The 25,388-nt window shown below is 41.5% G+C and overlaps 1 protein-coding gene and 1 long non-coding RNA gene across 4 annotated transcripts in view; one reads left to right on the forward strand and one right to left on the reverse strand.

The window, feature by feature from the left end:
* The window catches only part of frmd4bb (FERM domain containing 4Bb), a 317,520-nt gene that overhangs the window by 199,512 nt on the left and 92,620 nt on the right, over positions 1 to 25,388 (reverse strand). The window lies entirely within an intron of this gene.
* Positions 1 to 25,388, forward strand: part of LOC132377876 (uncharacterized) — a 105,116-nt gene that overhangs the window by 17,508 nt on the left and 62,220 nt on the right. Inside the window, exon 3 of one of the 2 annotated variants that reach the window (XR_009506823.1) lies at positions 16,984 to 17,061. This is a non-coding gene — a long non-coding RNA (uncharacterized LOC132377876). Of the gene's footprint in view, positions 1 to 16,983; positions 17,550 to 25,388 lie in introns of those variants that run through there. The other variant, XR_009506822.1, reaches the window with a different exon arrangement.

A 25,388-nucleotide genomic window follows, 5' to 3' on the forward strand; every position in this document is an offset into this window, starting at 1 on the left:
TACCATAGTCACACTTTCGAGATGGCTCTGGAAGTCCAGCCCCAATAGCACAGGTGCACACAGATTAGGCATGACCAGCAGTTCAAAGTCCCGATATATTGTGCCTTGCACCACCAAAGTCGCTACACAACCCGCCCGGATGTCTGCGGACTGCGACCCAGAGGCCAAATGGAACCTCCGACTGACCGGCCGCGTTGCAAGTCCGCAGCGTTGCACTGTGTCCGGGTGAATAAAACTCCCAGTGCTGCCCGTGTCAAACAGGCATCCAGTCCAATGCCCCTCCACCTGGATGTCCATCATGGATCTTGCAAGCTGGTGTGGGGCGCTTTGGTCGAGAGTCACAGTGGCCAGAGTTGGATCGCCGTCGGGGTACCCGGTCAGCATCGGAGGGTCGGGGGCGGGGCATGCTGACGCCGACAAAGATGGCCGCTCACATCCGGGGTACCCGGTCAGCATCCGAGGATCGGGGGCGGGGCGTGCTGACGTCGACAAAGATGGCCGCCCACATCCTGGCATGCAAGATGGCGGCCCCCACGTTTCACCCGCAGCGCTGCACTCCGCTCGAGGTTGAGACTTACAGACCTTGGCGAAGTGGCCCCGCTTTCCGCAGCTGGAGCAGGTCGCTTCTCGCGCTGGACAGCGTTGTCGAGGATGTTTCTTTTGGCCACAGAAATAACAAGGCACGAGTTTCTTACGGGCCACAGCCGTGGTCTGGGTCGGGGAGCTCGTGGAATCGCGACTGGCGGCGGCGTTGGCGAATTCGCTCCCGGGAGCCAGCGGTGGCGGGGTCTGAGGCGTCCACGAAACCGGCGGGGAATCGCGCGACTGGACAGCGTCGGCGTTATGCCGCGCAGCTTCTAGAGCGTTGGCCTTCTCTATCGCCGAGCTTAAGGTAAGATCCGAGTTCTCCAGCAGCCGCTGGCGCATGTACACTGACCTCAGTCCCGTCACAAAGGCGTCTCGCACCAGCAGCTCCGCATGCTGTTCTGCCATGAGCGTCTTGCAGTCACAAGCTCGGACGAGTGTCTGTAGTGCTCGGAGAAACTCAGCGCACGATTCGCCAGGCCGCTGTTGCCGGGTAGCTAAGCGATGTCTTGCGTAGACGGTGTTCACCGGCCGCAGGTACTGTCGTTTGAGGGCGTCCAGTGCCCCTTCGTAGGTCGGCAGGTCCCGGATAAAGGAGTAAACTTTGGAGGAGACCCTCGAGAGTAGGATTCTGTGCATAACAGCGGGTTCAGTCGCACGAAGCTCCGCCAAGTACGATTGGAAGCATGCAAGCCAGTGTTCAAAAGCGAGAGCTGCGTCAGGGTCTTGAGGGTCCAAATCCAACCGGTCCGGACGCAAAACGGGTTCCATGTTTTAAAACTTCCAGTCAATAAAATTGATGCACCATCAATAACTCACACTGAGACGTAGGCGAGATATCGGCTTTTATTGACTGGAAGAAGGAACCAGGAGTGAGTGTCTATCATACAAGGTCCTGGAGACTGAGGCCGATCTTCAGGCCGCAGGTCTCCTTTATACAGGGGCCTGTGGGAGGAGCCACAGGAGCAGTCAGCAGGGGCGTGTCCCGACAGGCACATAGTTCACCACAATGTGGCAATTCAACTTTGTCTGAAAATCAGAATAAATTTTCATGGCCATAATTTGGAAAGCTATTTGACAAGCCACTGAGCATACGACGTTTGAAGATAATGGAAGTTACTCCATCAGCAAAATTTATCAAATGCAAATGAATCCCAAGCATGTTTGCATATCCACTAATCCAGATTTAATTTAAAACTATGCTCTGGTCTGGATGAATGTAGTAACTCAAAGCCTAAGCTTTCACAAGGATCAGAATCAGGTTTATTATCACTGGCATATGTTGTGAAATTTGTTAACTTAGTAGCAGCAGTCCAATGCAATACATCATAATACAGAAAAAATAAATCAATTACAGTAAGTGTATATAGTTATTGAATAGATTTAATGTGACAACTAAAGATTTACTGAGCTATGACAGGATTGTAGTTCTGCACACATATAAAAAGTGACCGAACACTTAACATCACACTACTGTTAGCTTCTGAGGTGGAAGATACATATCCCAGTGTGACAGATAACCAGCACCAGATATAAATTCCCACGTGCGAAGATGCAACCTTTCATATTTCAATTTAAAAGAATATATTTATTTTAGCATTTTCTTTCTCAATCCTATCTTTCATTTCCCCTCCATTTAACTATCTGCTTAACTACATATATCCTCTATGGCACTGTTCATCGACAAGATATTAACAGTTACTTGCTACATTCACTCTGCATTTACCTGGCATGAAATGGCTGCCCCATTCGAGTTAGCCTAGGTGAGTATAAAGACAATGAAGCCCTTGTGATGTTACTTTAGTGCTTAAAGCAAAAATTAGGCGCTTTTTTTCCCCATTTTCTGATAACCAGATGTGAGATTGATACACCAGAATCATTGTTTGACAAATATTCAGAAAGTGATTAGTTCACTTTGTCTCACATAGGTGAATCAGGGATGCATTTTATTTCATCCAAACTTGCTTCTGTATTAAATTGTATTAAAAAGAGAACTGTAAAGGGAAGATCTGAGACTGGAAATTGCAGTCTCAAGATTTAATAACCTAGCCAACGACAGCTGATATAGTAAAAACATTTCTTATATAATCTCAAGTTCCTGCACTGAACCTTAACTGGTTGAACACTATCACCTCTTAATTGTTTCCCAAAGTTTTAGTGGTATAAATTAGAGGCCAGTCCATGGTTACATCTGCTCCATTTGGAAAAATGTGTAATTTTACAATGTGTCATGAATCATTACACTATTATATTTAACACAGGAGATCATAACTTTATTATGAAATATTAGATCAAAGTTATTGTTCTACTGGTATTAAGTGCTAGGAAAATGAAGCCTTACTGATCCTTAATGTGAAATTGGTATCAAATGCATCTTACAATAAAGTTGTCTGATGTTTAATACAGGCATTTAAGGAATAATTAAGTCACATGCAGCTCAAAGTCAATATAACACAAGTATTGGGGAAAAGTCAATACCTGCATTGTAAGTGAAACTAGCACTGTATCTAATTTCAATCTTGAGATATATGTTTATACTTGCATCTGAACCCCCCCCCCCCCCACACATAACAAAGGACATTACACTGAAGTTCATATGTATTTTAAAAAATAAAAAATGTTAGCTATGATGGCCTTAAACCTGATAACTGGAGGTAATATTTGTTAAATCTGATCTCACTTCTAAATAAATGCTTTATTTGAAAAATAAGAGAAATTTATTGGAATTTGTGCACAATTTGTAAATGTCCAGCTGTCAAGACAATCATAGCTGATCTAATGTGATTGGAAATGTAACCGAGCATGTTGACAAAGCTGAACTAATGCGACATGATAAATTATAAACCAAGAGAAATCTGTGATGCAACCCCTGGTCTGGCTGCATTCATTTACTAACATGACACATTGATCCCTTTCAAAGGCTTGGGCAGCATTCAGGTTCAACACAGTGTTTTATGCAGCAGATCAAAGAGCCCTGCATCAGGGCCTGCTAATCAGTGACACATGCGCTTTGAAGCTTCCTGAGCCAAGTATATTTATTGCATTAATATGAGCAGCACAATGATCCTCATGCATGCAGTCATGCATACATAAAAATTAGAATAAAGATTCAATTTAATCAACCACTACATTACAAATATTGGCCAAAACCATTGGGAATCAAATTAACTTATCCCTAAGAGAACACTGGAAATCAAGGCAACAGATGCTTTTATTATTCCTTTGGAGTCAAATGCCTCTTGGTTTGGTAGGCCCACTGCACAGTACACAACAAAATGCGGCCAACTGAGATTCTTGAAGATGAAAATTTGGTGCAAATTTTGAAACTATATGCAGGCAAGAAGAAAGGTGCTAAACTTCAAAAAGGCCCCAAATTTCCAACACCTAGGGCCAATTTACATTTTGCCACTGAGTGCTTCTGTAGCAGATTTGCCAGGAAATGACACAGTTGCAGAAAATCAGAAATATGCATACCATTTATTATTTGTGGCAGTAATCTTTTACAAGTATACTTGGCAGTATGTTCCAAATGATAATGGTTAAAGTTAGCCATCATAAAAAGTTAAGTAGTCAAATTCCAGTAAATGGTGCAGATGTACTGTTGCCTAGAAGTTGGATTGTGTCGTTCCATGCCCTGTTGTCTAAACTACAACATGTTAACATATAGAGGACCTAGGTGCCGCATCTGGGATTACAATGCTGCATGCACATACCTGTGCTGTTGACTGCAGTCGCAGCATCTGTCAATCTCTTCTCTTCAAAAGGGATCTTGCTGAGCAGGTGCAAGACTGGGCATTAGAGTCCTATCAGTGCATTTCCCCAAAGTAGGGACCTACCCGATTTAACTTCCAGCATCCTTTCTCAGAGCAACTGATATTTACTCAGCCAGCTTGCAACCTTCACCCAGCAGCAACCACATCCCCCTCCCCCACTCAGCTCTACCGACCCCACACAATTCAAACAATCCTGACTGCTGGCATCCTCTCATATCCATCCTTCTTGACCACATCCACCAGCACGACCTTAACCCAAGCCACCAACAACGTTCCCCCATCTTTTAATTTCCAGCATTTTTTAAAAACAAAATAAACTTCATTCTTAACAAAAACATGTACAAAAATAAAATGTGAAATGACTTTTCATTCTTATATTCATAGACAATATATTAAGTAATTTTATATTACATTTCTTAAAACCAATAGCACTGTTGCAACTCATGTGGATTTCAGTAAGACGAAAGAGCTGATTGTGGACTTCAGGAAAGGTAAGACAAAGGAACACATACCAATCCTCACAGAGGGACTAGAAGTGGAGAGAGTGAGCAGCTTCAAGTTCCTGGGTGTCGACACCTCTGAGGACCTAACCTGGTCCGACATATCAATGCAGCTATAAAGAAGGCAAAACAGCTACTATACTTCATTTAGAGTTTGAAGAGATTTGGTATCACAACAAATACAGTCAAAAACTTCTATAGATGTATTGTGGAGAGCATTCTGACAGGCTGCATCACTGTCTGGTAAGGGGTGGGGGGCTACTTCACAGGACCGAAAGAAGGTGCAGAGGGTCATAAATTTATTTGGCTCCATTTTGGGTACTAGCCTACAAAGCACCCAGGACATCTTCAGGGAGTGTTGACTCAGAAAGGCGGTGTTCATTATTAAGGACCCCCAGCACCCAGGGCATGGCCTTTTCTCACTGTTACCATCAGGTAAGAGGTATAGAAGCCTGAAGGCGCACACTCAGGAACAGCTTCTTCCCCTCTACTTTTTCCTTTTTCCTTCTATATTATGTATTGCATAGAACAGCTGCTGCAAAGTTAACAATTTTCACGACACATGCCGGTGATAATAAACCTGATCCTGATTCTGTGGTGGTACACTATGGGTAATAATTGAGGACTTCCCCCACACAGCCCGGCCCCTCCCTCTCCAGTAGGGGAGGGACCCGAGCAACACCATGCAGTGGCTGCGCCTAACCTCAGTGCATCGCTCAGCCTGGAATGCGGCCGTCAGCACCATTGTTCTACAGCAGAGATTCCTGACAGTTTTACGCCATGGACCAATACCATTAATCAAGGGGTCCATGAATCCCAGGTTGGGAACTTCTGTTCTACAGATGTCTTGATGCGCTGGCAGACCCAATAGGTTTTGGGCAGGCCAGAGGGCATCTTTCACGAAGTTGATGACCTTCCATTTAGCATGAGTAGCTTGAGCCACACAGTATCACTAAAAGCCTGGTAGTGCCTTCCAGCTTCATGCTGTACCATTGTGCATTTTGGTGTGAACACGGGTTTTCCAGTGGAATGGTGTCAAGGGAGTAATTGCACACTTCAGTCAATTTGCATTAAGCATCTTATTTCCATTACACTTTGGATATATCACAAAGAACAAAGTGATGTATGATTTCCACGCAGATCTATTTCTTATAACGACACTGATTAACATAGAGCTTCCACTGTGCCAGAACATCTGCTCAGTACCAGTAGTTTTATTATTTATAAAGGTACTGCTTTTTCTAACAATCTGTATTTTCCAATAGTTGTTGCTGAATTAATAATGAGAATAAAATTGGATTTACTCTCAGGAAAACAGAGCCCATTATTTATGGGTTATTTTGGACATTACTTATTTTAGATGGGGAGGAAGAGGAGCAAGTTTCCAATTTTTCACTTCTGAAATCCAATCTAGAAGTGACTGCATTGCTGTCTATGTCTCTCATAGTCTATCTCCAAGGCCCAGAAGAAAAAAATTAGGAAGTAACAGATATTTTGTGTGCACAGAAAAAAGGGAATGCAGAAAGTATTAATGATGCCTTACAGCCGGCTTATGGAGCAAGGAAAATTAGTAGATCATGGTGGAATCTTGTGAATATGAAAATGGACATCAGGGAAGTCATTAAAAGTTATAAAATTAGTAGTATTGTAAATAAAAATGCACAGTCACTTAGAGTGATCTCCAATACCAAGAATTGCTTATAATAGCTCCTCTTACTTTTGCATCTGATGAGTAGTAACAAGGAAAATACTGAAGATAATTAGAATGCAGGTCACAACAATGTGTTTGACAGCTGTCTGTCACATTATAACATCTGTTGCACATGTAGTTATACTGCTGGATCCAAGACTTTGGCAAATCAAGAGCTTTTGGAACAGCTAGACTGCTTTGGAATGAGGTGGCTATTATTCATGAACGTACACTTTGATTGTTACAAGAAAAGCTTTTATTTTAAGTCTAAGTATAATGCTTTGAGGAATTAATGCCTCTGCTTTTGAACTTGCAATGATAGGTGCACTGAGTCAAAGTTAAATGCATTTTTAGTGTTCAATTGGAATTTCATTTCTGTCAGGGATTGCTCCAACATTTCTGCATAGCTGTGATAGTATCTATATCAGATGCTGAGTCAAATGAGCAGGATTTTTGCTCACATATACTCTGTTGGCTGACAAAGGGTGGCAGGACGAACTAAACTTTTGTGCTCAGTTTGTGTCAAGTTAAAGTCAGTAAATTCAATGGCAACAGCAGCTTGAAATTTAATAGAGCATGAGTTTCTCAAAGTATCTGGAACTATCGAACTGCTATGTGTTGGATACAAGCTGAGGAGTGGACACCTATTTACTTACTGAGCAGTTCCATGAAAGAGCAAACACGAGGAAATCTGCAGATGCTGGAAATTCAAACAACAACACACACAAAATGCTGGTGGAATACAGCAGGCCAGGCAACATCTATAGGGAGAAGCGCTGTCGACGTTTCGGTCCAAGACTTTTCGTCAGGCCTCGGCCTGAAACGTCGACAGCGCTTCTCCCTATAGATGCTGCCTGGCCTGCTGTGTTCCACACGCATTGTGTGTGTGTTGTAGTTCCACGAAAGGCTTTGGCCACCATCGTTGCAATGGTTCTTTTGGATCCTTTGAGAAAGGTTTTGGAGAACTTGGGCCAGCTTTGTAAATGTTGCAAACACCTAGGCTGGTTCTCTTGGGCACAGAATTTAACAGCTGCCCATTGTCACATCATAATGTGTGTTGCTCATGCAATTAAACTGGAGAATCCAAGGGATGGACACATCAAGAGGTTGAAGAACAGCTTAAGTCTGCACAGGAAAGATAAGATCATTAACATTTAGGAGGTCCTAATCTGAATAACCAGTCAGATGCAGAGTTTCTTAGCTGTCATCAGTATTGGGGTTGATGTTTCACAGAGAGATTTGCTTGCTGGGTATACTTATTGTGATAGAGACTCCAGACTCTCAACTTGGACTCCTTGGGATTCCTACCAGACTCCACTGGGTATATGCAAGTTTTGCAGCAATGTTTTCCACACTACACAATAGTATCAACTTCAACATCAAAGTGGTCAATTGACATACAAATGCAATTGTAATTATATCATACTTTCAAGAATCTCTCAGATCACCCAAACAACTTTGAAATTTCTCCATTTCTACTAATGTGAGCAAAATTCCAGAGCAGCTCCAACAATTACTTCCCGTGGTTATTCATGCAGGCTTTGGGGGGACACAGGCACTACTGATGACTTCATTGAGGAATCAATGCAATCAGTCCCTGGAGCAGTTGAAACCAAAGCCACCTATTTCCACAAAATTGATCAGGCAAGCTCCAATAAATCTAAAGATGCAGCTCTGTTAACTTAATCAATCTGGATGTACTCTTCAAAACAGATAGGGTCTCCAGATTGGTAACAGCATGTTGTCCTATTTGTCATATTATGGAGCAGAAAGGAGAGGTTCTATATGCAACTTGGACAGATGGAGGCGGGGTCGGCAGTGATTAGAGAGAAGAGGAATTGTGAGATGAAGCTGGGGGAGAGGAGATTTATAATGATGAGAGGAGAGGAGCTGTATGCTGTTCTGGGGGGAAGGGGTGATAAAGAAGCAGGTTGGGTCTGAAGTGGGCACTCATTGAGACCACAGCAATGGCAGCCAGCATGATCAAGAGGGCCGTTCAGCCTCCAGGAATCCACGCTCCTTACAAACCAAAAATCACCCTCTACTTCAACCTCTTAGGCCAACACAGCCACTTGCATATACGGCTGCAGACAGTTCATCCACATTCCATTACAGTGGGTTCATGGTCTAACACATCACAGAAGTTAAAAAAAAAATCACCTTCTAGTCACAAATCAAACATACTTCAGACTAGTAACTTGTGTCCACACTCATTTGTATCCTAATTCAAAGGTTTGAAAATTTAATCCTCTCAAGTTTTGCAAGACATCCATTCCTTTAGAGAACTCTGATTCTCCATTCCTCCTCCCTGCACAACCGTCGTGACATCAGCAGAGGAAACTACTCTCGTGACTAGTTAAGCTGCTTGAGTCGAGGGGGGTGTTACTGTGTGTCGCGGGGGGGGGGGGTGCTATCGTGCATTGCGTCATCTGCACAGTGAGTTATGAGAATTTTGCTGTGGATCACTTACTTGAACAGATGATGCTACGGATGTGTTTCATCCTACAACATCTGCCTTTCTTGGGGCATGGTCTCAGTGAGGCAAGTTTATCATTTCATGCAGGCGATCGTTGTTCTACCCTTGGAGGCATTGCAAATGTTTCCCTGGGTTATGTCAAATGACTCCTCCAATCTCTCTGCACAAATGCACAGTTCAGCTGGAATAACCACCTCAAATTCATATGCCCTGTTTTATATCCATTAGTAATTGCCATTCGCCCCTGCAGGGCTGTTCTTTTACCTAGCTGAACAGGGCTCAAACAACCCACGTCTCATCACCACCTTGTACACTGGGATCTCTTCTTTTTGTGCAGCCTACAAGAGCGCTGACTGAGAGTGATGCCAGCCATTGCAAAGGAGGATACAGAAGATCAGTTAATGGAGGCAACAAGTTAGAAATATAATGTTGCACAAAGATGTGTTTGAATGGCTATGGTGATTGGGGATGTGTGGAATATTTTCATAGAAAGGAAGATAAAAGTGCTTCAGTGAGATTTGGAGTTGAATTATAGAGTAAAGTTAGGAGGTCACGTGCATATTAGGATGCAATCAGGTTTCTGTGCTCACATTTTCTGCTCTGACAAATTCATTAAACAAGCTGCAGCAATGAATTTGTGAATGGAAAATCATATTGCAGCTCCTTTCTTCAATGATCATCTCCCACCAAGACTTCAGTGTCGATAATTCACTGCTTGCGTCCATCACTGTCTACTACACAGTAGCCCTTATTTTCCAACTGTAACCTTTAGCCATCAACAGTCCAGTTTGTTAACTGGACTGATTATGCTGCCATCTTTGTGGTCCATCAATATCACACCACTAATCCACCTTAAACCTCTGGGAGAAGTCATGCAAATTGTCTCCATTCCTAATCATTTCAGTTGATTTGGAAGCCCTAAATAACTGGTGAGGCACTCTTCTGCAGAATACAATGTTGGTGTGTGCAAAGTGAAGGATTTTGATTTAACAACAGTCCTCTGAACATGGGTTGCCAACGTTAAAAAAAAATCCCTTTCTGATATGTCTATATATGGCCTCCTCTACTGTCAAGATGAAGCCACACTCAGGTTGAAGGAACAACACCTTATATACCGGCTGGGTAGCCTCCAACTTGATGGCATGAACATTGACTTCTCTAACTTCCATTAATGCCCCTCCTCCCCTTCTTACCCCAGCCCTGAATTATTCCCCCTCCCCTTTTTTTTTCTTTCTGCCCATCACTCTGCCTGTTCTCCATCTCCCTCTGGTGCTCCCCTCCCCCTTTCTTTCTCCCTAGGCCTCCCGTCCCATGATCCTTTCCCTTCTCCAGCTGTGTATCGCTTTTGCTGATCACCTTTCCAGCTCTCAGCTTCACTCCACCCCCTCTGGTCTTCTCTTATCATTTCGGATTTCCCCTTCCCCCTCCTACTTTCAAATCTCTTACTACCTTTCCTTTCAGTTAGTCCTGACGAAGGGTCTCGGCCCGAAACGTCGACAGTGCTTCTTCCTATAGATGTTGCCTGGCCTGCTGTGTTCTACCAGCATTTTGTGTGTGTGTTGCTTAAAAAAAAATGTGTTCTGCATCTTCTGTGCCAAATGACATCATCCACTGTGCACTCTACAACTTGATGCTAACTGCATCCTCTAGCCAATGAATGGCACAAGTCAGTCAGAATCAAAATCAGAATCAGGTTTACTATCACTAACATGTAAAATTATGTTGTTTGTGGCAGCAGTACAATGTAAAACTACAAGCCACAAAAAAAAAGTAGTGTGGGGAAAAAAAAGCAGGGTAGTGTTTGTGGTCCATTCAGAAATCTGATGGAGGGAAGATATAGTTCCTAAAATGTTGAGTAAGGGTTCTCAGGTCCCTGATCCTTCTCTCTGATCATATTAATGAGAAGAGGGCATGTCATGGGTGGTGAGGATCCTTAATAATAGACACCATCATCTTAAGGTACTGGCTTTTGAAGATTGCCTCAGTGGTGGGGACTATTGTGCCTGTGATGAAGCCTGCTAAGTTTATGAAACTCTGGATCTTTTCTTCTCCCCCAGTCATGTGCTTTGGAGCTTCCATACCAGACATTGTTATAGCCAGTCAGAATACTCTCAACATTACTTCTGCAGAAATTTGCCAGAGCCTTTGGTACATCCCCATTCTCCTCAGACCGCTAAAGCCCTCTGTGACTGTCGACGTGTTGGGCCCATGATGGATGCACACCTTACATGGAGAATTTAGATTTCCTTCTGTGTTAGTTGTAAAAGGCTAACTATCTTTCAGACATGTAGGGGCTCAAATGTGTTTTGTGTGGGATTCACAACCAACCTTTGTTCAATCATTATTTAGTATAATGAAACATACTAATACTGGCAAGACTAGCTTTTATTGCATATCCCTAATTGACTTTGAGAAGGATGTTGTGTTTTGAGGTTCACTCATCCAGTGTACTGGACGATATTCCATCTCCAACTGGTGACTTGCAAATGTGGACAGAATCTGGGGTGGCAGGAGGTGCTCTACAGTGTGCCAAGTCTTGGGCCTGCTGCTGTAGCCTTTTGTGTGGCTGGTCCAGCTATGTGGTTGATGCCAACAAACTTAGCAAAGCCAAAGTCACTTAATGGGCGGTGGAGGTGATGAGATACCTTCTTGTTGGAGATGGTCATTGTCCACCCTGAATGATGGCAACCCTGTTCCCTTTCCTTAACAAGTTTCCCACTAGCTACGGCCTCCTGACTTTCTCCACAAGTGGACAAATGGTACCTTCATGTGCAAGACCTTTCTGTGGAGAATGACTGAAAGAGCAATTGTAAGAAATAGCATCAAATGACTCCAGGGAGAGCAGAGTTGATTGGTAGGATGTGTACCTTTGTCCATTCATCCCTTATCATTAATCCTGGCACTTATCCCTGTAAGCTGGAGTGCTACACCTGCCCATTCACCTCCTCTCTCAGCTCCATTCAGGCCCCAAACAGTCCCCTACCAGGTGAGGCAACACTTCATCTGCTAATCTGTTGGGGTCATCTACTGTATCCGGTGCTCCCAATGCAGCCTCCTCTACATTGGTGAGACTCAACGTAACTTGCAGGACTGCTTTGTCGAGCACCTTTGCTCAATTTGCGAAAAGGATTTCTCAGTAGCCAAACATCTTAATTCCAATCCCTGTTCCAATTCCAACATCCCCCCTCCCCAACCCTATATCACCTTCTAGCTTGTACCCCCTTCCACTGGCCCCCCAAACCTTCTTCCCCCCTCCTTTTTCAGTCCTGATGCGGGGGTCTCACCCTGAAACGTCAACCGTTTATTTGTTTCCATGGATGCTGCCTGACCTGCTGAGTTCCTCCAGCATTTTGTGTTCATTGCTTGGGATTCCGGCATCTATAGAATCTTCCATGTTTATTATTTATTTGTTGGCTTTGTACTTCCCTACTCTACCTCAGCAATACAGAATCCCTGCCTCTGAATGGTGCTCAATTTTTCGTGTTGTATCACTATATGCAGTTAGTAAAATACCCTGCATCTATTGGTTCAAAGGTTCATTTTATTGTCAAAGTATACATGTACAATACAACTCTGATATTTGTCTTCTCCAAACAGCCATGAAATACAGAGAGACCATGGAGTTAGAGGGAAAGACATGAATTCCCTCCCCCCCCTCAACATGACAAAGAAACAAAACTCAGACTCCAAAATCCCCACCCCCCCCCGCTGAAAAAAACCGTGACAATAAAATCAAAAATCCCCAACCCTACAGGAAAAAATTAGCAACAGTAACAATCCCCACCCGTAGAAACAGAGCATCATTAACAACCCCCAACTCCCTCACTCGGAGAAATAAGCAGCAACAATAACAATCCCTGACCCCCTCACCCACAGAGGAAAGAAATACAATGGTAATGATAAAATTCAGACTCCTGTGATATCTGATCTTCTTACTGGAAAAGAGGTGGGATTACGTGTGACCTTTGGGCATTGCAACTAAAAAGCCTTTGGCATCTCATGAAGTACATGGGTTGACTGCAATTATATTGGTAACACCTCTGTGGGATACATTTTGCTGGCCACAAAGATAAGTTACCATACACATACAAAATGTATACAATTACAAACTACTCTTTTGAATAATTTACTGCATGATTTGATATTTTTCTACAATAAAATTATGAACCAAAACCTGAAAAAAAAATAGCACTGAGTTGGCAAGGCTTCTTGGAGGTGCCAGGCAGTTTATGATAGAACTGAAGACCATATTCCCTTTCAAAAGTTCTACAGGATGTCTTGCGTACAAGGAGAGATTGTTGATGACAGATTAGCAAAAATGATGCCTCTGCACATCGGACAGTGCAATTCTGGGGCATACAGCTTGGGCAGCCCAAGATGTAATTCAGTGAACCTCCGTCAGTAGACCCGTATGAAAGGCGAAGCGCTTTCAAGGTTTATACTCCTGACCATGATCCAGCAATCCAAGCAGGCGACTAAAAACAACTGATGTAGATGGGATTCCTCCCAAGTACCTTGCACATATTCCTGATCAACAATTACAGATGAAGAATCAGCACTTAGGAGAGACGGCGAGCCCCACAGCACTTTCCCCAGTGTGAGGAAAGAGAGGGATTAAGAGGTCAAGAAAGTTTAAAAGGTTGTAAATATTCATTACTGTGATTTGTTATTTATCACCTTTTCAAAATGAAATCTCTTTCCCTCTATTGGATCTTTGTGTGTTGCTCATCATTCCCTAGACAAGGAAGTGGAAAAGGTTGTTTGTTTTCGGTCTCCTACTTTTTTTTTAAAAAAAGCATGCTCACCATCTTGATCTTTGCTGAATAATTTCCTCCTTTTCCCCTTCCGTGGTGATCCTGATACTAACAAGCCTATCAGTAACACTACAACAATAATTAGTTTTCCCTCAGTAGCCCAAGTTCAAATGTAAAACTGAGAGCAGACTTTGGTAAGCGGATCCTAGGGAAACAAATCAGGGTTGTCTTTATTATTCCATTACAACTTGTACAAATCATCACCTCTATATCAAGGTCTTCACAGAGTAACATTTAAAATTTGGGTCTCCTATTAACATCACTCACATTTAAACACATGTTAAAATTATTATTAACAAAATGTCATGAGATAGATTGGCTTTTAAAGATACTGGATGTTCCAAATGATTTTTCTTTGTCTCCTGCCTGTAACTATCACTCAATTGCATGCTCCTTTTATGCCATTTGCATACACAATTTTTTTTAAAATAACGTGGCAACTGAAGGGAAGACTAGATAATTATGATCAATCCTTTGCAAGAAGAGAAAAATACTTTGTGAGAAATGTGATCGTTGTTACATGAGCTTCCAGTGCAACTTCATTAGCAGACAAATAATTCAGAAAATATTAGCATCACAAGATCCACATTGCAGTGAAAGAAAGTCAGTTTAACATACCACAAGTCTTGCTAATAATCTGAACATACAGTACATTTACACACGCTGGAATGTGGACAATTACTTTACCTGGTAAACATCACGTAGTCCACACCAAGTCCTTAGCATTTGCTGACAGGCTCGCAGCCTCTCAGTGTACCACCTCCTCAAAGTTGTTATTGTCAGTGTCCACAGAAATCGACTGCCACTAAACAGCAGATCTTCCATTCCACACATGAATGTTGAAGCCATTTAAAATTTAAAAAAAAATCTTCTTTGGATTTGTTAAGAGACAGTTAGTTAATCAAAAGTAGGTTGGAAATACTCTCAGCTTGCTCAGCTGCGGGGTTACATCAGCTTTTACTTGAGCACTACGCAAAGAGCAGGGAGATATAAAGACACAGGTCGCATTCTAAAACAAACTCCCCTTTCAGTGCACTTCCTGGGCAGACTCCAAAGCATGCCCCAGTACTGCTTGAAGCCAGGCCAATGTCTTTCGTGGCAGAGCCCTGACGAGAAACTCCCGCACTGCTCAGTTCTATGCAAACAACTCAGACGAGAATCTAGCCTAACCTCAGCAACTGCCAGAAGTGCAGTAATCGAATTCTGTGCTCATTTCCTAATTTCCTGCTGAATGACAAAAAAAATATACAGGGATCTGAATAAGGCTGACGCAAAACTGCCTGCAGTGGAAGATGAATACAGTTCTTTGAAATTCAGTGGTGTCTTACTATCTCTGAAAAACATGCACAAGCAGGCAAATATTTTTTGAGAATATTCTTGAATCATTTATATTGTTTCAAGAGTAAAAACACTGAACTTAATATTCATCTGAACTATTCAGTTTATTACTCATGATTAAGTACATAAATGACTGATACTTAGGGCAGTTTTGAAAGCTTATTGCTGCATCTGGTTTTAACAAAAAGACAACACTCACAGGTAGAGTACAACACATGAGGGGACTCTCCTATCATAGCAGCTCGCAAGTGACTGCAGTAGGGATTTTTCTACCCAAATACTTAACTGTCCGAAATCTGTTGAACAGTTCAGAGGTTAATTAATGGAAGACCTAATAAGGCTCTTTGGCAGGAGCTGATTCTGTAGCAAATAGATTGAAGTTTAATTGATTTTTTTTAATGGGGAAAATAATAAACTGTTCCCCTTACAACTACCCTGCATTTTCCTGACCAAAGCTGCACAAAGATCTTTTAACAGAGCATGTATTAGCTTTGGCGAAAAGCCATCACTCAGTTGTAAATCTGTTTCACAGATCTCCAGGGAAAATGAGACACTTTCTGAAAGCCAACCAGATTTGAAACAACATTCAACTCCGCCCACAGCAGAGCCGAAAACCCAACCCAAAACAGACTACCGTTAGCTAGCTAATTTCCACTACTGTTTGAAGGAATGGAATAAAAACACTTACTTTTTAAACCATGGGAGCCATTTTATTAAAATCTGCTTGGAGCTGCGTTTTATTACTATGGTTGACAACCTCTAAATAGCTTAAATGAACCCATCATGTGTCAAGTTGAAACTAATGCCTTTCTTTTTCAAATGCGCTATGATACAGGCACAGTTGGAGCTGCCTATCAGTATCTCAAGAAGCACTGCTGAGAAAATTATTATGACAAAATGTCACTCAGTTAAACATGCTAATATCCTCAAGACAGGGAATTATGACCAATTATAGAGTGTCCATATAAAATAACACTTACCTAGAAATTTCACTATAGAATGCAATTACTCTTATGAAATGGGATCCAGCTTCCAGTTACTTGGATCTTGCCCTTTCAGTTTTCCATCAGAAATTTACCACTCTCTCTATTTCATTCCATCAAGGAGGATTATTTCCACTTTTTGGGAAACAAACGTCATCTCCCAACCTTTGACCCAAAGGCAACGACTCGAAATGTGTTGATGAGCATGTTTTGCTGGTTGAGTTTCCCTTCAGTGCAATTTACATTCAAGAAAGAGGCTCAATCATGACTGACCCCTAATAATCCCCCTGTGGAAGCTCTCAAGCAACTAACCCCAGACTGACTAGGCACACCGTCCTTCTGTCATACACTCACGTATTCTTCTACTCCTTTACTCAATTACCTTGAGGCACTGGAAGCAATCCAACAAATACAGCCGTTGATGAGCTGCTTTTTATATGGCTACCCACCTCTCTAAACTTCTGCAGCAGAACTTCATCCTTTCTCCTATCTATGTGATAGTACCAAAATATACCATGACCTCTGGCTGTTCACCTTCCCCTTTCAGGACATCTTTGACCCTCCAACTAAAAACCAAAATATGATCCTAGAATCTTATTTCCTTCTACTTGTTGGTAGCTATAAATTGGATCTGGTTAGATTAAAAATTGCTGATCATAAACAATATACAAGTTGTGATTAAGGAAATGCATATTGGAGAATCAATCAGCCTTTCAAAGTTAGTGTACCCCCCTTACTCATTCCTTCCTCATCTTATAGCAGATTGAGATGTGGTTTTATGAAGTATATTTTAATGCAGTTGTTCCTGTGCTATTCACTTCAAGTTGTCATGCGAGGGGACTTCCAGTAAGATGGCAACGTGTAAACGGCGAGTTGGTGTGAAGACGGTGTGCAGTGAATCCGTGAGTGACCGCCTTTGACATTACTTTTGTGATCGCGGGACCCTGTTGATTGCCGTAAGCCTGCTTCCCTCGTTTGGTGATGAAACAGCAGAGTCTCCTCGCTTGTGGCTCCAATCCTCAGGGGCCTGTGTTGTAACCTGGCATCTGGGCTTGGCTGGGTAGTGCCCTCACCCATCAGTGCTGCTCTCCAGTGTTGGATCAGTGGAATTACAACTTGGAACCATCAGTTTGCAGGACTCATCACTCAGGGACTTGGACTAAAAATGTGTTTTCTTTATGTGATTATGTTTTTTTTTCTCCCTTTCTCGTTATTTGAATGTACATGCACGTTTTAGCAGCTTGGCCCCAGAGGAACGCTGTCTCTTCTCATTTGGTTTGAGTCACAATTAAACTTGATTTGATTTTTGATTTGAATAGCGCTTCATGAAAGTATTCAGCCCCCAACCTTTCATTCACATAAAAGAGTAGTACAAACAGGGATTTTGATCAATTTAACTGAGAATTTTTATTTGTGAAGCACATTCTCCTCCCCCCCCCACCCACAGAACATCCCCCCAAAAAAGCAGGGGAAATTGTAAAGCATGAAAAAATAAAAATTCAAAACTGAATGTCAGCAGTTCAAAAAATATTCACAAACACCACCCCCCCACCCCCGCTCTCCTCAGTTCTTGTTGACCCACCCCATCTTACAAAATTGCTCAGGTTAGTTGGGGAGCAGCAGCAGTTGTGAGATTTTGCCAGAAATGTTCGATCAGGTTAAGGCCAGGGCTCTGACTGGGACACTGAAGGACATCAATTTTCCTCATTTGAAGCCACTCCATGCTTGCCCTGACAGTGTGCTTTGTCAATTTTCCTGCTGAAGGACAAACTTTCTTCCCAGTTTGAGTTTTCTGGCACAGGCCTGCAGGTTTTTTTAAAATCCAGGATCTCTGTGCATTTAGCAGCTTTAATCTTCCCATTAATTCTGACCAGATTTCCAGTCTCTGCTGAAAAGCATTCGGAGAGAATGCTGCTATATAGTAGAGATGGGGTTACCTGGCTGATGCACAGTGTTAGACGTACTGCTTAGTATTGAGGCCAAAAAGTTCCACTTTAGTCTCATCTGACAAGACCTTCCCGCATCTTCTAAGTGACACCTTGCAAACTCTTCACAGGCAAGGATATGGTTTTTTTTGCCAGGGCTTTCTTCCTTGCCACTCTTCCATTAATACACTTCTAGGGCAAGGCCTTTGAGATTGTGGAGCCATGAACTTCATCTTGCAGTTACTGACTTCAGCAACTTGCTCCCAGTGACTGCTGTGCCATGTGCCATTTTTTTTTCTAAGTATAAAGGGCAGCCTGGCCTAGCCAGTGTGGCTGCAGTTTCATAATTTGTCCATCTTTCCACAATAGACTGCACTGAGCTTTGAGGTATGTTCAGTGCCTTTCAGATTGTCTTGTACCCTTAACCAGATTTATGCTTCTATATTATCAGTTCCATTACTTGCCTTGAATGCTCTTTTGTCTTTAGTTTGGTTTGATCTGTTGAAAATCTATCATGTTGTTTGACCTTACAGAGAGAGGTGGCATTTATTCTTATGAAGTCATTGAAAACAGGTGATCCTCCAACATTCTACATCAACAAATTGGAAGAGTTGTTAAGACAGTATATTTCATCTGAGGAAAGTTAGTGTACTAGTTACTAAGGGGATAAATACTTTTTCAGTCTCAATTTTGTTTTTTAATTATTGACAAGTTTTGGAATTTTTCCATTGATTTGAATAATGCACAATGTATTTTAGCTTAGTTCAAAAATCCCACTTCAATGCATTTTAAACTCTGAAAACCAGACAGTAAAATGTGAAAATTGTTGTAGGGGTTGAATACTCTTTCAAGGAAATGTAGGCTCTGGTTTCAGGCTTCAGATACCACCTATCATGGTGATGCAGGGTGTGAAAAGTCTGTCACTTTTTCAGTCCAGGAACCTCAACTATCCTGGTGCCTGGATCAGCTTCAACTCCATGATATCAGCAAATTAGCAGGCAGAAGTGTAATGTAATGCAAGCAGTCCTTCACTGTTCTGACAACACTTTCAGCATTTTGTTGAAGCAACATAAATCTGCTTTGTACGTCTGCAGTCACATGCTCAGCCAGCGATCTCCGCTCTTCTTGTCTTTCAGCTTAGTTTTAACATTCTTGGTGAGAACAGCTTTCAAAGTGTGTTTGCTCTACAGAGGCCAAGTCTGGATTTGTTTTCTGTTCCAATCATTCTCCTGATTTTTAAAAAATATCATAGTAAGTGCAGATTTGCACAAAATTTGCATGTGCAAACATTAGCTTTAACAGCATATACTTCTAGTGATCATATCTGGCTGCTGAATAAATGCAATTTATGTAGTTAGTGAGTAGGTGTCAATTGATTAAGAATTCCAATTTATGGAAATTCCAATCAAAAGAACAGAAGAAGGGATGAATATAAAGGTTGCTTTTCATTCTAACAGCCAATGTAGAATCAAGTGTGCACTTTCTGTGGCAGCTCTCCACATCTGGCTCATTTTATTTCTCAGAAGGTACAGCTGATTAAGGTTCCTGTGATTGCTACACATCTACTTTCTCTATGTACTTTTAATGACCACTGATGCGTTCTGTTTATTCACTTCTAATGTCCATTAATCAAAGACAATGTTTACAAAAAAGTTGACCAAAGTTTCCTACTATTATTAATTGTGGGACTCCTCATGAGTTAACAATTTCAGATTTGTAAGCACCTTGACATTGTGATCTATGTGGATGGGAGTGAATTACGAAACTGAAAGGCAAATTCGCAGATTGCAGTTGTTGGTTTTGAGATTTTTAGTGGGAGATTCATGGATAAAAATGCCCCTGCTAAAGTGGAACAGGGGAGGACATCCATACAAGACTACCCTGGATCACTGGAGAGTGATTTTCATATCCACACGTGACAGACTTCAATGAGCACAAACCCAAATCCTCCTCGTCAGTGTGTGCATCGTCTCTCAATCCATTAATTCCGCCGCTTGAGTCTACATTTCTTCCCCTCTAGAGAACCATGGTGGACTGATCATTCATAAGCCTTAAAATCACACTTGATAACCCTCCCCCACACCCTAGCAGGGCAGGTCTGGATCTGAATAACAGCCAACTGCCAGAACTCTGTTGGTGTTTTTTTAAAAGAGGCAATCAAAAGTCTGCCAAAATAGAACCTCCAGATGGTAAAACTGATGGAGTGATACCTGTGCTCTGAATCTGCTGTCAGCATCAAATAAAAAGTCCCTAGGAATAATCTGGGAGGCAGTTTACAATAAACGGATAACCATATTTAACTCTTAATCCGGTGCACAGTAATATTCACATTTTGCCCTGTTCAAGCTGAGGTAACCATGGATAAACATGTACTACAGAATGCTAGCTTATTCCTGCAAAGCTTGGGAGAATCTTACATTGCAGATTCAGAAACTAAGCCTGAGATTAAGCAACCTGAGGAATCAGATCTGGATAAGCTGTGGAAGGTGTCAGGAGCAGATGAAAATCTTAACCATCAACTATAAATCCTTGAGAATCAACCCTCAGATTGCGGCTTTTTAAAATTTGTAGATAAAAACCTCACAATCAAAGAGCAGAAAAAGATCAGTCAGACCCTCCTGCTAGTTTGCCAGTTCACTATTATAGGTGGGTCCTTTACCCCAGTGCCTCTTGCCCTCACTCTCCCACGTTCCTTGATTCCATTAATGTCCAAAAATCTATTACCGCTGCCTTGCAATGAAGAATCAGAGCCTCCAGTACCCTCTTGAATGGATCACTCCACAGACTGATTACTGTCTGACTGAAAATCCATTTTCTCATTTCTATTCTGAACAGCTGACTACTTATTTGGAGGCTGCAACCCCTACTTCTGAGCGCTCCAGCCCAGGGAAACATTAGCATTATTGTCAACCGCTACTTGAAATTGATTTGTTTCAAATGATTGCTTCTCATTCTTCGAACTAGAGTGCTATCCACTTAATATATACTTGTATGACAAAGCTGCCTCAATGACTATCGCCCAGTAGCACTTATATCCACAGTTATGAAGTATTTTGAGAACTTGATGATGAAACATACCAACTCCTGCCTGAGAAACAACTTGGATCCGCTCCAATTGGCCTACTGGCACAACAGGTTCAAAGCCGATGCTATTTCATTGGCTCTTTGCTCAATCCTGGAACATCTGGGCCTCAGAATGCTCTTTATTGACTACAGCTCAGCATTCAATACTAATCACAACTAATCAATAAGCTTCAAAGTCCTTATGCAATTGGATCCTTAATTTCCTCACTTGCAGACCCCAGTCAGTTTGGATTGGCGAAAACATCTCCTCCACAATCTCCATCAGCTCATGTGCACCACAAGGCTGTGTGCTTAGCCCTCTACTCTACTTGCTTTACACTTATGACTGTGTGGCTAAGCATAGCTCCAATGCCATTACTGAAGCTTGCTAATGACACCACTGTCACAGGCCAGATCAAAGATAGTGAGGAATCAGTATGTAGGAGGGGGATTGAAAATCTGGCTTAGTGTTGCCTCAACAAAAACCTCTCAGTATCACCAAGAGTTAATTATTGATTTCAGGAGGGCCATGAGCCAGTCCTCACTGAGGGATCAGAAGTGGAGAGGGTCAGCAACTTTAAATTCCTCAGTATTATCATTTCAGAGGATTTGTCCTGGCCCAGCATGCAAGTGCAATTACAAAGAAAGCAAGACAATGCTTCTACTTCCTCTGAATTTCGCAAAGATTCAGCACAACATCTAATACTTCGACAAGTTAGATACGAGGTGAAGAGTATATTGACAGGCTGCATCACAGCCTGGTATGGAAACACCAATGCCCTTGAATGGAAAATCCTACAAAAAGTAATGGCTACAACTCAGTCCATCACAGGTAAATCCCATTGCACTACTGAGAACATCCACACCAAGTGTTGTCACAGGAAAGCAGCATCCATCATCAGGAAGGTATAGAAACCTCCGGATTGACTCTACAAGTCTTAGGAACAGTTATTACTCCTAAACCATCAGGCTCTTGAATCAGAGGGGATAACTTCACTTGCTCACAAACTATTGACTCATTTTCAAGGAGTCTTCATCTCATGTTCTTTATATTATTTATTTTTTCTTTTTCTATTTGCAGAGTTTATTTTTTTCCCTACACTGTTTGACAGCCCTATTGGTGCAGTCTTTTAAAGAATCTATTATGGTTATTGGATTCATTGAGCATGCCAACAAGAAAATGTTTCTTAGGATTGTATATTGTGATATACATGTACTTTGATAATACACTTAGGAATCAATCTGGTGAACCTTGGCTGAATACTTTCCCCTCACACTTCTATCTCAGCTTTGAAAGGAGAGCAAATCTTAACAGGAAGTTCCAGATGCAATCTCCTCAAGGTCAAGCATCATTGGAACAAGCCTTCTTTCATACTCAAATTGTCTTGAAATACAACACCAACATACCACTTGTCTTCATAATTACTTGCTATACCTGCAGGTAATTTTCAGTGATATGTGTGTATGGACATCCAGCCTCTCCTACCAACAACACGTTTTAGTCTGTTAACAATTCAAAAACTTTTCCATGTTTCAACGGAAGCAAATGGCCTCATATTTCTGTGTTTTGTGCCATCTAATATCTATTTCCCATCATGTAACCTGCCTTCATCTCCAAACCCTCTCTGCACCATCCTCACATCACAACCTTACCTTATTTCAATGTGGTAATTCTTTTCTTGTATGCATTAGAAGATAACACCTATTTGAAGAAATCCAATTCAAAGATTACTTTACTCAAAGAATGACCTAAACAAACAAAATCAGAGCATCTATCCTTGGGCATCAGAGGCAAGTTGTTGAGATGCACTTAAGGAGATTCAATAACCAAGGGATCTATGGAAATAGAAAGCCTTGCTGAGAGGGCAAGATGAGAGGATGAAACAAGTGAAGCAGGAGAGAAGCTGTGGATAGGTGTACATGACATACAAAGGTGGGCATTAACTGAAAGGCCAATTTCTTTGCTATAGACTCTGCAACTTGAAATTTGAAACCCCATTTTAAAAAGCAGCTTTATTTGCAAACTTGTCACAAGGTTCCGTCTTTGAGTCACTGACCACATTCACCTCACTTACACTGAGATACTGTAATTTAGATGGGGCAGTGGATCCACTGATCATCAGCAGGGTAAGCACAGACCCAGATTTAATCAGCATACTATTTCAGGCTGCCAAATGTACAAATTCCAAACTGATATATACGAACGTTTGTAACATAAAGTGTACATTATGCATAATAATTCTTAAACTTTCATTCCCTCAGTCTGATAACACAAAATGTGGCTGTGTTATTGGTACGGCTATTGCAGCTGTATTTGGAGCATTTTTACAAGAAAGGATTAATGGAGAACAAATTAAAATCTGCAGCAGTTTATGTACATACTAAAGAGATGTGGAAGGTTGGATAGCTATAAAATGGAATGAAAGAGGAGAGGTTCTTGATCATTTTGTGCCTTCTGACAACAGCTTCAATAATATACTAGTACCCAGGTATATTTCAAATGGAGTGATGGTCAATAAAATGCGACAAGTGACAAGAAGCTCGATAAGATACAATTATGTTTCTGTCAACAGAAACAGATCTGCAGATCCACTTATCAAGAACAGCCACCTGAGTCTAAGATTAGTTCAAAAACATCTTTATAGTCTTTTTAAAAAATCATCTTTCCAAATTTTCTTAAAAGACTTTTAACACATGACCTACTCTTTATATACTGCAGGGAAGTGTTAAAATCATTTATGCAGTCTGGTTCAGAAATGGAATTTGGCTCAAATCAACTAAGTGTTAGTGACTGGTTAGGCATGATAAATTTTGCATGGTTTAAAAAAAAATCTTGTCATCTAAAGGTACAGGATGTTGTGCATTTAATATTTGAATAATATTGTAAATATATTGTTTGATTAAGCATTCTTTGTTGTTTACACAATTCATTATAGGTTATATATAAAAGTATGTGAATGACATACGTTATTACATCACCATACTAGAAGTGCATGCCTTACTAAAATAAAAACAAAGTAGGCATATTTATCCCTTGTCCCATGTTGTTCTTTTGATTAATTTCTGGAGTTACAAACGAGACGGCATAGTTTGAAAGTGCTAGGAAACATGTACCGAGGGGATGTCACACAGAGAGTGGTGGCTGTGTGGAATGCACTGCCCGCTGCGGTGGTAGAGGCGGATACAATCAGGTCTTTTAAGAGTCTGTTTGATAGGTACATGGAGCTCAGAAAAATAAGAGTGCTATGTGCTCGGGAAATTCTAGGCAATTTCTAGAGTAGTTTGCATGGTCGGCATAACATTGTAATGCGCTGTAGATTTCTATGTTCTGTATGAGACAGGATATTAGAAGATTTATCTACACAGTACTGTAGTAATTTTATGTATTGCACTGTACTGCTACCGCTAAAAAAACTTCTGGACATAAGTGATGATAAACCTGATTCTGATATGGTTATCTACTGTGGACCAAGAGTGTGAAGTGGGCAGGGAGAGGGGAATCATGGTTGGGAAAAGGGAGAAGGGAGAGGGGAGGGAGTGGAAAGCACCAGAGAGACATTCTGTAATGATCAATAAACCAGTTGTTTAGAATTAAATGCATCAGGGTTGGGAGTGTCTGCACTCGTACCACCCCACTCCACTGTCCCAGCACTCCTCCTTAGCCACCTGACCTTTGCTCCTTCTACACTCAAACTCATTCTCTTTTCCATATTGACAAATACAGTACTGTGCAAAAGTCTTAGGTACCCTAGCTATATATACTTGTCCAAGTCTTTTGAACAGTACTCTAATTTTGCAGATTCTCATGTTTTTTTAAAATATTGGCCACAGCTATGCTTAGGCAAGGGAGGATTGTAGTGCAGATTTTGTGTACTTTTTAAAAAAAGTATACAGTATGTCACAGTGATTTATTTAGTGACATGTTTCTACATGTGTTGAACACCTGACCAATCAAAAGTTGCACGCAATTTGAGTGGGGCTAGAAACTGAAATCTATACACGAACAACTATAAACTGTCTGAACTATTGGCAGTACTTTCAGTAACGAATACTTGCGTTCGATTCTAAATATTTAGTTTGCAGATTTTAATCATTTCCAAATAATAACAGGAACAAATGTTTTAACTTTGGCAGTTTAAAACAATAACAACCCAAGAGACAATGACTGATGTGGTTTGATGCAAATGCTTTGTACAAGTGCTTCAGGCCAAGTGCTCCATTTGCTCACTGAAGATCAAAGT

This window comes from Hypanus sabinus, chromosome 19, assembly GCF_030144855.1.
Source record: "Hypanus sabinus isolate sHypSab1 chromosome 19, sHypSab1.hap1, whole genome shotgun sequence".
NCBI lineage: Eukaryota > Metazoa > Chordata > Chondrichthyes > Myliobatiformes > Dasyatidae > Hypanus > Hypanus sabinus.